The 12,219-nt window shown below is 39.4% G+C and overlaps 1 protein-coding gene across 11 annotated transcripts in view; it reads left to right on the forward strand.

The window, feature by feature from the left end:
- Positions 1–12,219, forward strand: part of LOC113156217 (ankyrin-3-like) — a 104,217-nt gene that overhangs the window by 720 nt on the left and 91,278 nt on the right. The window lies entirely within an intron of this gene.

Below are 12,219 nucleotides of genomic sequence, written 5' to 3' on the forward strand. Positions count from 1 at the left end.
TTCACCTGAATGACTGTGACAGACACAATCAATGCTGATACCAGTCAACCGTGGACATGTTTATTTATTAAAAGGCTAAAAGTTGTATATTGACGATACCAGTCTGCTCTCATCAGCCTACTTAACTTTCAATTATTTGTACATAATAGTTGTTTAATTTAACTTAATCTGTTTACAAACTGATTATTACTGACCATTTATTACTTTAATTCTTTTCTCTATTATTATAATTTATTTATTCTAATCAAAGTTATCTTTTCTTTAAGCTAAATGCTTTTAGATGACTAAACCAAGCTGAATTTGAGAAATCTGGGAAATAATGATTTGAATTTCCCACTATTTTTAGATATTCATTGAAGGAATTACCTCATAACTATAATGTAACACTAACTTTAATTGGTTTTAATTAAATGTGATGGATTTCACAGCTTAAGAAACAGTCTGTAACCTAATACACAGAACTGATGGATACAAAAACCTACCTGGAGCCACAGAAAACTAACCCACATCAGTGGAAAAGTGTAATGTCCACAGTTTTATGGGTTAATAGCCAATGAACCTTGAACCATCTTGGTGTCCTGCCGCAGACGTGAATGCTGAACACTGAGATGACCTCTTTGAGTCAAGAGAAAGTAATGAATTAAAAACGGGAAAAGCAGTTACCTCCTGAGAGCAAGTAGGAAATAGAAATAACTTAAAAACATAGTTAAACCTGCAGCTTTTTGCTTGTCATTCTTTTTGTGTTCTGTATTTCTTCATTCAGAAATCCTTTATCAGGTTTTATTCTGATTACTCATAAAAACCTGTGGATTCCTGAAAGGACCCGTTCCATGCTATCTGGGCATGTTTGTGCGCCTGTCTGTCTGAGGTTACTCCCATGCGTCCATTAATGGTTGACCACAGATTGTGAAGGGAAGTGGACGGCGGTGCAGTTTCTCAGTAGTTGTAGTGATAACTAGCAGTTGTCAGGACACGGTGCAGGAGGTTTATTGTTGCAGGGCAAACACAGTGAGACTCCACCTATGTTGTCAAAAGTAAATGGACAGCAGAGTGATCAAACACCACCTGCTGGCTCAAACACTCACTTTGAGTTTGACGGGTGCTTGTCACAGTTTTCTGAATCCATTACAGCCACGTTCGGTTTTCTAATGCACTTATTAAGTGTGTGAAAGGTCACGAGACCACTGAAGGTCACACCAGTCAGCTTGATCGTTATCCTGTTGGAATTAATTAGCTGTGTATTACATGAGCCTTTTCATTGTTCCTGTGATTGTAATGAGAAAAGTCTAGTTCAGCTGACTCAGTGTGCTGCACAGAGGGGGGGGGGGGGGCAGCGTGTTTACTGTTTCACTCCCTCCGCCTTTCAGTGCAGGGTATTATAATAAACTGAGCAAACATGACTTCAGTAGTGTTGTGAGGTAACGTCAAGTCATTGACTTACTGTGTGTTTGTGGACAGGACGACTTTGTATTTGGTCAACAGCGGGTGTTGGGATCAGTGCAGTTGTCTTAATTATATTACACACTGTAATGTATATGCTGTGTGTGTGTGTGTGTGTGTGTGTGTGTTCACACATCAGTGACCAGCTGAGCCAGATACACAGTAACCCATCATGCAACAGACCAGAGCCTGTGAATGGCAGCTATAGACAAGGACTCATGCAGAGAGAGAAGGAAAGATGTCAGGATTTGACATTTGCTGAGGATTTGCAGCTTTATTTAAGTCAAACTGTGTCAGGACTGCACAGACAATGTTTATGACAGTAAAATGTAAATAATTATAACAATAAAAACATCATGCATCCACACAGTCTTGTCTGTGTTTAGTTTTAGGCACTAAAAGTATTTAACTTTAGAATTATGCTCACAGATAAATGTGTTGTGTTTTACGTCACTTCCGACTTTTTTGTCATTTAAATAAAGACTTAACTTTAACAAACCTCTTTCTCCTTTTCAGAGTAAATGTCACTGCACATTAACAGGCTGCTGTGTGTTTTGGTACAGGAACAGGTTTCAATAGGTGTTGTTTACTCCCAGAGCTCCAGTGGATGCTCAGTAACCGTGTTGCCTAGTTTGACTCAGTCGTGAGATTTATGATCTGTTATACAAAGGAAGGAAACAGCTGCATTCTCAGGATGGTGAGAAGTGTTGTGTTTACAAAACGACTCTAACATTTGGAGGTTATCAGTACCATGACTGACAAAATCCAGTCCACCTTAGGGACATCTGCATATTGAAAGAAAGAAAGGATGCACAAATGGATGAATGAGGACCAGTGTGTAATGACTGAGTTTAAACACGCTCACTTTATGCAAGCTCGTAGCACTGGGTGACACCAGAGTCTTATATAGACAGATGTATTCTGTGCTTGTGCTATACAGTATGTGAATGGGTCAATGTGCAACAGTCGACCCTCGTCACTGGGCTGAACGTGGGTCTGAGTGGTTCAGTGTTTACATGAATGGGCTGGAATTACTACAAGTACGGACTGATGTTAATGACGTGTCCATCCAAAGCAACTTAAAATTACTATAGGTCACATATAGGTAGGATCTTAATAACTGAACTGAACCATGAACTGAAGTGAAGTAGAAGTAACATAGAATTAAATACTTGAAGTACAGATACCTAAATGAAGTATTGGTTACGTAGTACCCTTAAAATGTGTCATTTTTCTATGTAATTCTGTTTAGAAACCTCTTATTTGTAGTGATTTTATTATATTAATGAATTAATTTAGATTTTATTCTCCTCCTTTACAAGTATCAGAGGTGGATTTTCTGTCGACCTGCTCTTGTCAATCTTCTTTCTGTTCCTCATTCTTACTCTGTCGTCCACGTCTGACATGTTGTGGTTCCAGTTTTCATGTTTGTCTTTGAATACATTTGTAATGGTAAACCACTGATTATAGCCTTTGTTGTGTTGTCAGATGTGACACAACATAAAGCGATGCCAACACTGTCATTTTAGCCCTGTTTTAACCACAGGTACTCAGGTTTTCACAGCTAAGTGCTTCAGCTTTTTATCTAGAATTACAAACAGTTAAATCTTCAGTTGCTTCCAAAGCTGCTGAATAAACGGATGGTACCAGGCCACAAAGACACAAAGTGTAAGGATCGTATATTTTATTAAAAGATAATATGAGACTTTAAAGATAGGTGACTATGTGGTTAAATCATGAACATGTTGGGATGTTTGTAAAAATTAAAGTAGGTGCAGGGAAACAGCTTGGTGATAGAAAGTGTATCAGGACAATCCAACTTTCCAGCTCTGCTCCTGTCACCATGCAGCTCACGTGGGTTGGCGATGAGACCATTTTAGGCATGGAACTGTGTCCTTTTTATGGCCAATTAGCATTGTGTGAGTGCGCTGGGCCTGAGACAAAGATGGATTGTAAATCAAGGGAGGATGGAAAGTCTGTCTCTTTGTGACTGGTGTTTGTGTGTCTGCTCTTTCTCAATAGTCGTGTGTGTGTGTGTGTGTGTGTGTGTGTGTGTGTGTGTGTGTGTGTGTGTGTGTGTGTGTGTGTGTGTGTGTGTGTGTGTGTGTGTGTGTGTAAAATTCCTCCTGTTGTGTGGATATAAGTCTCGTTGCCAAGATCCTAAGTATAGGTACCTAAGCCAATCTAGGCATTTTAGAATTTAATTAAGAATCAATAATGGATAAAATAAAGCTGAAAAACTTATTTCTTTACTATAACAAGGATCTATGATGTCTGGCCAGCAGCAAATCGACCTATAACGTCAGATCCAACAGTTCAGACTTCCTACTTTAGGTAATGACTTTACTGACCATACGTCTGACTTCACTCCCACAGCTCCGTCCCCTGACACGCTTGTTCCCAGTCAAACCTGTAAGATTTACTTGTTTAGTGGCAAAGAGGTTGATTAAGTTACGAGACTCTAACCCTAACCAAGATTGGTTCACCCAGCAGATTTCTCACAGTTTATGTGGTTGCCATGGAGAAATCATGGCACATTATGGTTGTTACCATGGGGATTCATCTATTGCTATGACACTGCCTTGGCAACCAAGTATGAATTCAGGCTAATTTCCTCCTGGCTGCTTATTATCAAGACTCTGTCCAAAGCTATGATTAATATGCACCGAGTTTTACTGGTACATTTGATTATTTGCTCAAATATTTGGACATGTAATCTGTGCTGTCTCATCTTAGTGTGAATATGCCGTTTAAGCAAAAGTGAGTGGAGGTAAAGGTAATAATAATAAAAGAATAGAAAAACATATACAGTATTAGATTATGGACAAACTGAAGACATACTGGATGCAAGAAAAGACAAGACAGTAAATATACATTTCTGTTTGCTCCATTTACTACACATGCAGTACTGATCTTATCAGGTAAAGGTGGTTGACACTGACATTCCTACATGTCAGGTAATCAGAGATACTGCAGGTAGAGTTCAGTTTCAGTGTATTTACATTCCAATTTAATAAGCAGGATGCCAAGAGAAGTGTGCAATTCAGTAACCTGACTACTGTAAATCCTGTATACATGCAGAAAATCAGCGAATTAGAAGAAGGTTTAACTGATTTCAACTTTAGGGTAATAGAAGATGCTGCTTCCTGTTTTATTTTGTCTCAGAGCAGGACGCAGCTATAACTATCACAGCATGATAAAACCAACTTATTGAGACTTCAAGATGCCGCCTTTTGTTAGGATCTGTTTTAAACGTGGGGAGGGATCGCACTTTGTCCAGCCGCTCTACTCCAGTACCTTCCCTGACTGCTGTCATTTGACCTGCACATGCACATTTATAAAAGCCAATTAGAAACCAGGTTTATTGTACGCCTGCCAGATTTTCAGAAGGGGAAATCAGGTTTCTCTAATGTCTTACCTGCAGGTTTCTTTGCGTGACAAATAACAAATCAATTTATTTGAAGAAGCAGATTGTGTGTGTTTATATTTAGCTACCGTTCTGTTTGTTCTGTAAACACTCTTAGAATCTTAGAACCAACTTATCGTTTCATGGAGGACATCTGAGCGTATTTGTATTCAGAAAGTAGTATAACCTGCTCTTTCTGAGGAGGAAAAGACATTGAAAAGTGATTGTCAGGGCCCCTATTGTTACCATCGCACTTGGCTTTCAAAGTCTACATGCATAACCCACAGCTGCATGCAACATGTTCACACCTGTGCTCTGAGGATTGTTAAAAGGATTATTGGGAAATAGGAGGTGCAGCATCAAAGACTGAAGTAAAAGTAAATGTGGAAAGGAGGCAGGTAGTAGACCTGAAAACATTTACAACATGCAGTAATTATAGGAATGCAAAGAACATCCCAGATCACAGTACAACAGTGCGAGTCTTGTTGTATTCTGCAGCTCGTAGCTCATTACCTCACATCAGCATCCATGTCACTGCAGAGCAATGGGTAGCTACACGTTCCCTAAATCACAGGCTTCAATGCAGAACAGTGCCTGACATGTTTGCTGGCTCACTCACACATATACTATCCCTAGTGTTCAGTAAAACACTGAGTACATGTCAGCGGAAAGTGAAGTTTTGCAGACATGAAACGAATCTCTGTTGACACAGTATAGAAACAAATTCTTCTTCTTTGCACCGGAGACAGATAGACAGCCTCACAGTGGGAAAATCCCACATTTCTATCAGAGTTATTGTTGTGGTATCACTTCCATGAGCTGTTGTGGTGAACTAATTTTCTAGTAGACTTGAATTGAATTGAAAAGTGGCTTTAGGCTGCTCCCAGCTAGTTTGTTGGATGTTGGAACAGTAGCGTGTGATGTTGTAGGGTATCCAAGAGAGATTCGAATACAGAGAAGGGGAGGTGTCAGTTTTAGACTTAAACTTTAGCAAGAATAAAACCTGCCAGTGCCTCTTGCACAGTGTACACCAGTTTAGAGGCCCTTTATCGTTTATCAGAGTGCGCCTAGTGTTTACTAGAAGTGATGATGTAGTACTCAGTGTTGATAACACCCACTCAGACAAGCACACACAAGTCCATTAGTTGCACATACTTTGGAGTCATTTTGGTGCTGTCAGTTATTTTGGAGTCATCATAAAATGCCCTATGGCAAAGAAACCTATTGATTTATTGAGCATATAATACAAAGACTGTGTTCAAACATGATCAACTCACATTTGTGTATATGATACAGTAACTGTATTCTTATTGGTCACAAATGATTAGGTATGTTTATCATGACAAACACGACCCAAAGTCCCATTTCTAATCTGAAGTTTAACACGTACAAACCTAAGATCACATTTAATGACATTCACGAGTGTTTTGGAGCGGAGTTGTGTAGTGTCAGTGTTGTAAAATCAGTTCTGAATCTACAAAACTAAAAATAAAAGGGAAATGAATTAAAGGCAGGTGCAACATTTTCTACCTTTGCTAAATTCATAGCTTTTTTTTTTTTTTAGGTTTTCTTTAACACATGGGTTCAGAGTCTACAGTAGGTAAAACATTGAACAAGCAGGACACCACGAAGGAAGACGCTGCTTATTAAAAAGAACACTGCTGCATGTCTGAGGTTTGCAAAACAGCATGTTGATACTGCAAAGCAGAATTAGGGAAATGTTTTGTGGACTGATGTTTGACATCTGGTTTAAAAAGGTCACTGCATATGATAATGAAAACATCATCCAAACAGTGAATTATAGTGGAGGAATCATCATGATGTGAGCCTGCTGTGCTGCATCAGGGCCTGGCCAGCTTGCAGTGATTGAGGGGAAGATGAATTCCCAAGTGTCAAGAGCCCAGACCTTAACCCAATAGAGATGCTATGGAACAATTTGAAGAGAGAGACACACATGAGACATCCAAAGACAGTGATGGAGCTAAAGCAGTAGTGTAATTAGAATATCTAACAGTTACCTCTAAATTTCCATAATCATTTGAATACTTGCTGTACCTCCACCTACTGTACAGTATGTCTCGTTACTGATGTTTTGGTAGAATTAGCATCCCACTGGTGTCTACCAGTTCCACCAGTTCTCCTTGCCTATTATAATTCACAGTTATCAAGCACTTAGAGTACAGTTATAAAGCCGCTCCCCTTTCCAGTAGACCTTTAATGGCTGACTGAAAGACAATATTAGCTATAAAAGTGTTGTGTTACCTCCGGGTGCTTCTACAGTTCAGAGGCTAGAGTGTGTGTGTGAGAGAGTGTGTGTGTGTGTGTGTGAGAGAGTGTGTGTGTTTAGGGCTGTCGTATTGAATTGAAGGCTGAGAGATGAGAAGTCGAATCAGAGAGACAGAGCTAGAATAAGAGTGGAGAGGTGGATGCAGAAGCAGAAGACGCTACAGTACACAAAAGGCACTGCTATTTGAAAATCGCCATGAAATAAATTGTCTCTTTATGGCTTTTTAAAAGCAGAGGAAAGATGTTTGATTAGATAAGACAGGACAGGATTACTTAAACAATCGTGGCGGCTTTATTGGTTTGATGTCTTGCTCATACCTACCAAAACAGGATGAGGTCATTGTAAGAGATCAATTTCCAGAAAATGATCCGTTGTGTTTCATTCTCACATAAATATTTGCAGGGTGATAGAAATGCAATGCTCAGTTAGTGGATTACTGTTTTAAATGCCCTGAATCACATTAGCATGCATCAGGTTGATTAATTAATCAGGCAGATCTATTGTTCGATATTAGCTTACATGTGTATGTCATTATTGCTGTGTATGTTATATTTGGTATATTCACTTCCTATGTGTCAATGAAAGAACTTAGACATGTGAGAAAGGCTCAAGCTTTTTTATTTCCAATTATTCTTAGGTCATAAATGCAGGAGAAACATGAGGTCAGACTTAAGGAAGGCATCACTGGGATTTTATCTCTTTTTTTAACACTTGAGTCTCAGAGCTTAGTCATGCATCCAAAAATAACTGAATAAAATAACTAAAATTCCAAAGTTACACATGGAGGGAAACTAAAACAAGTTGTGGTCTATGACTTATTTAAACCAAATAAACTACTAAAGTATGTACAACTAGTGTCTGCTTGTCTTAGTGTGTGTAATCTGCTGCAATAAAAATTATTATTATTGTAGCTGTAAAACAATATACTATGACAGTTAGCATGTATTCTGCATTCACTGTAACAGCACTAATGTACAGTTGTTCATACCAAGCTGTGGCCACAAGGTGTCAGAGTAGATTCTTCAGTTCATGCAGTAAAACTCGACTCTATGAGCCCCAGTTACAGCAGAGTGGCTTATTCTGCATTTTGCTTTATGTAGACACTGATGTGATACTCTGGTTTATTCCTCTTCGGTGTGGAAGAGAGCAAAACCAAAACAGAACGAGTGTATATTATTGTGCAGTGTGTGTGTGTGTGTGTGTGTGTGTGTGTGTGTGTGTGTGTGTGTGTGTGTGTGTGTGTGTGTGTGTGTGTGCGCCCTTTGTCATAAAGCATAACTATGATGAATAGCCTTGAATCCCTATGCTTCCCAACAACAATACATTTATAATTGTGCTGTGCAAACTTGCTCACATTGGCATAATCCAAACTCAACACACACACACACACACACACACACACACACACACACACACACACACACACACACACACACACACACACAGAGCCATAATCCTCAGTGATCTGCCACCAGGGGTTTTCCTCCCTTTGTTCATTATTGATAAGGAAGAGGCAGAGGGAGGTGTGACCGGGGAGCTATGGAAGCAATCACTCCTTCACCTTTGTCTCCCTCTGTTACTTTTAAAGAACACAAAGACTCGTGTGTTGCAGTCAGTCTCTGTTTCCCTCTGTGTGACTGACGGCGCTCAGAGAAGAGGCAGCTTGGTGTCAGACAGCGTTCTTCACACTGACTGAGGGGGAATCCAGTGATTCATCAGGATCGTTTAAGTCCGTGTCAGTGAACTCGATGTCTCTCTGTGATCAGATTAGAGGCAGAATGGGTGAAAAGATATCATATACAGTAGGATTTGAAACCAGTGTTGGGATCGGACATGGATAGTAGAGGAAAACTTATAAACCCTTAACCTAATATTTTAGCCAGAGTTAATCACAGTGAGCTCTCAGTGAGTTTGAAGGGTGCCTTCTCCAGACTGTATGTTCAGTAGGATTCAGTATTTACTATTTGCTGGTTGTAGATATTCACATTTCAAACCAATCAACACTGAGAAAACAACAGTGTAGTCATTAGTTTGTCCTTGAGAAAGTACTGACAGGTGAAAGTCGTGGTCACCGCCGGTAAATGAGAAGCTGTTAGCACGTTTTGTCTGCTCCTGTCTAATAAACGGGTAAATGCATTAAAATATCACTCTGTTTGTAGTTTGCAACAACAACATGATTGCAGAGCAGCACAATTGTCAGTTGTGTATCCAAATAGTTGTTGACATTCACACTTCGTTCATCCAAAGGTAAAGTTGGACAAAACACAACAAACCCCATTAAAGAATGGATCTTCTTACTTTTAGTATAATATTTCCAGATCTTGTTTTCAGGTCAAAGTCAAACAAAAACATACACATGTAGAGTATAACTTTTAAATAACAGGTCCCATCTGTTGTGTTTCACTGAAGACACAGATACCGATGAGCTGGTATTGACTGCTTTTAATAATCAAGCATCCTTAGCTTGTTGCTGCTCTGCGCTCACTTGTGGAGTGTGTGGGAGGCGACTACAGCCACGGACAGGTAGAAGTAAAGTGTGTGTGAAAGAGAAGAACAGACTGAAACACATAGACAAAAGGACGAGGATGTGTGTCTCTCCATCGCTCCAGCCAGGCGGGCTTATTGGCTCCTCTCCTCGCGGACTCTGTGTGTGTGTGTGTGTGTTTGTGTGTGAAAGTGGGTGTGAGCGAGTGAGCGAGTTGGTCGCTGTGCATGTTGAGAGTGGCTGCCACTCCACTCTTCTCTGCTCATCCATGCTGGATTAAAAAACAAAAAGAAGCCTTTTTGGACTCATGCACACAGCTGTTGGGGACACACACATTCACACAGCTGCTGCCATGAGCGAGGAGGTTAAAGACAAGGCTGTGGGGAAGTCGGCTCATCGCAAGAAGAAGGGAAAGAAGGTAAAAGAAACATTGACTTGGCTCTGTAAACAACATGGTGTGTCTGCTTCCAAAGATTAAAATGCATTAGTAATTCAGACAGGGAAACAAGGGCTGTGGTTTTACTCGCTTCATTATTACACAAACGTCATAGAACACTTTCCAAATTACAGGTTATTATATTTTTTTAGAGGATGGGTTCTTTTTTTACATTTTCCCCTTTGGAAGTTGTGTAATAGTGGATTTTGTTGATGTAGAGCTGTTGTGGACGCTGTCAGCCTTTGTTAGCTGGTGATTTGATGACTGAGCACCATCATGGCACAGCTTTAATGTTGTTCTTGTTCTTAATACAGTAATATTCATTGTTTATATGTTTTATGTTGTTAACATTGTGATGTCATGATGCTGGGATACTTCCACTTGTAGGGATTTATTGGATTCTTTTATATTCACCTATGTTATGTAGCAATCATGTCTTTGTGCCTGATATTTACTTATTTTATTTCCTGTATTGTGACCAGACAATAAGTACCTGTTAATATGCTCAGTGCAAACAGAGGATTAGTCCAAAAATGAAAGGACGAGAGAGGGATAAAAAAAAGGGGGTGGGGGTACTCAGGAGAGATGACAAAGCAAGACAGGTCTAAGATGGAGAAATGGGAAGATATGATGATGGAGAAGAAGAAAAGTAGGACAGGAGGTGAAAGTGGAAAGTGGGCGAAAGGGTGGGATGGAAGTCAAGAGGAACAAAGAGCTGCACAGGAGATGTTGTGAAAGGGGTGCTGTTGTAAAAAAACACTGTATTATCCTACAGGTTTCTGTTATGGAGTAATTATTTAGTTCTTCCCTCAGGTAACGGCTGCCTTGGTTCCAGGGTGATATCATTTCAAGACAAATGTAGCAAAATGGCAAAACTGTGTTGTGGCCGTAATGCAGAAAAAGCCTGTTCAATGATTAAAATGGGTTTAGCACAGACATTAGGATTTACAGTTCTACATTAGCTGGCTGTCTGGATGAGTGGGTGGAGTTGTGTTTCTGTCTGTGTGTGTGTGTGTGTGTGTGTGTGTGTGTGTGTGTAGCGTTTGTTTGTGCCACCAAAACACAGATCTCAACAGAAAAAAGCGAACCAGGAGATATATCACTGTCACTGTATATTTGGATATTTGTGGGACTTTATAGAAGGAACAGTTCCTGTTTTTTTTTTTTTTTGTAGGCTAATTAAGATGTTGGTTGTGAAAGAATGAGATCAGTGTATAGAAGGGTTGAGTGTTTAATGGCTTTTTATGATACTAATGTTATAACAGATGAATGCTGGTTCGCTTGTCCAGACGTCTTATTCTGTTTTTTTTTTACTTATTTTATTCTACAACATAAAATTAATCAGTAAATAAAAGCAGAAGAATTAGACTACATAGATTGACAAGAACAGTAAAAGCCAATTATGTTCAATGTGAGACTAACTGACACAACCATGAAAGGCTTTTGTAGAAGAGCTAAACACTAAACCAAACTATTTCAAACCCAATGTTAAAATCCCGTTGGCTTTTTATCGAGGGAACCAGTGATGCCAACATAGTAACTGTTACAGGAAATAAGAGTTGATGTTGCAACAGCTAACGAGCGTCGATATCCTGCTCCATTTTGGACTGTGCAGTTCTCTGCCTCCTCAAAGGTCAGGACTGACAAGCTCGCTATAGATAGTCAAAGTAAAACTGGTTTGTGTTCCTCATTCAGAAAATCACTGACATATTTGTAACACAGCTAACGGATAAAAATCCAGCCCTGGAGCAGATTTGTGGCTCATTTTGTGTGTTTAGATTTTAATATATATATAGATTTTTAAATGAGAAACATAATTTCCTATGAGCCTGTATATTAAACAGCTGTAATAAAAACAGGACAGAGAGAACCAGACACTGAAACTTAGTTTCTTTCTACTTCAGGAGCTCTAGTTTCTTTATGTTCCGATAAAGGTTGTAAAAGGTGTGAATTCGCTGGTTAAATTTCAGTAATGTTTGGACTGAAAAAGTTTTTTAAAGTAAAATGTCCAAGAACATGAAACTGTGGTTGTGTGTTCCTGTGCATTCATGTGCTTGTGTATACAGTAGGTGCGTTTCTCTGCAGTCCATTGCCGTGAAAAGGCTGCTGGCTAAGCACCTTTATTCTATAGGATTCAACCTTATGTGTAGTCAGCTGTTCTTAAT

This window comes from Anabas testudineus, chromosome 19 (assembly GCF_900324465.2).
Source record: "Anabas testudineus chromosome 19, fAnaTes1.2, whole genome shotgun sequence".
Taxonomy (NCBI): Eukaryota; Metazoa; Chordata; class Actinopteri; order Anabantiformes; family Anabantidae; genus Anabas; species Anabas testudineus.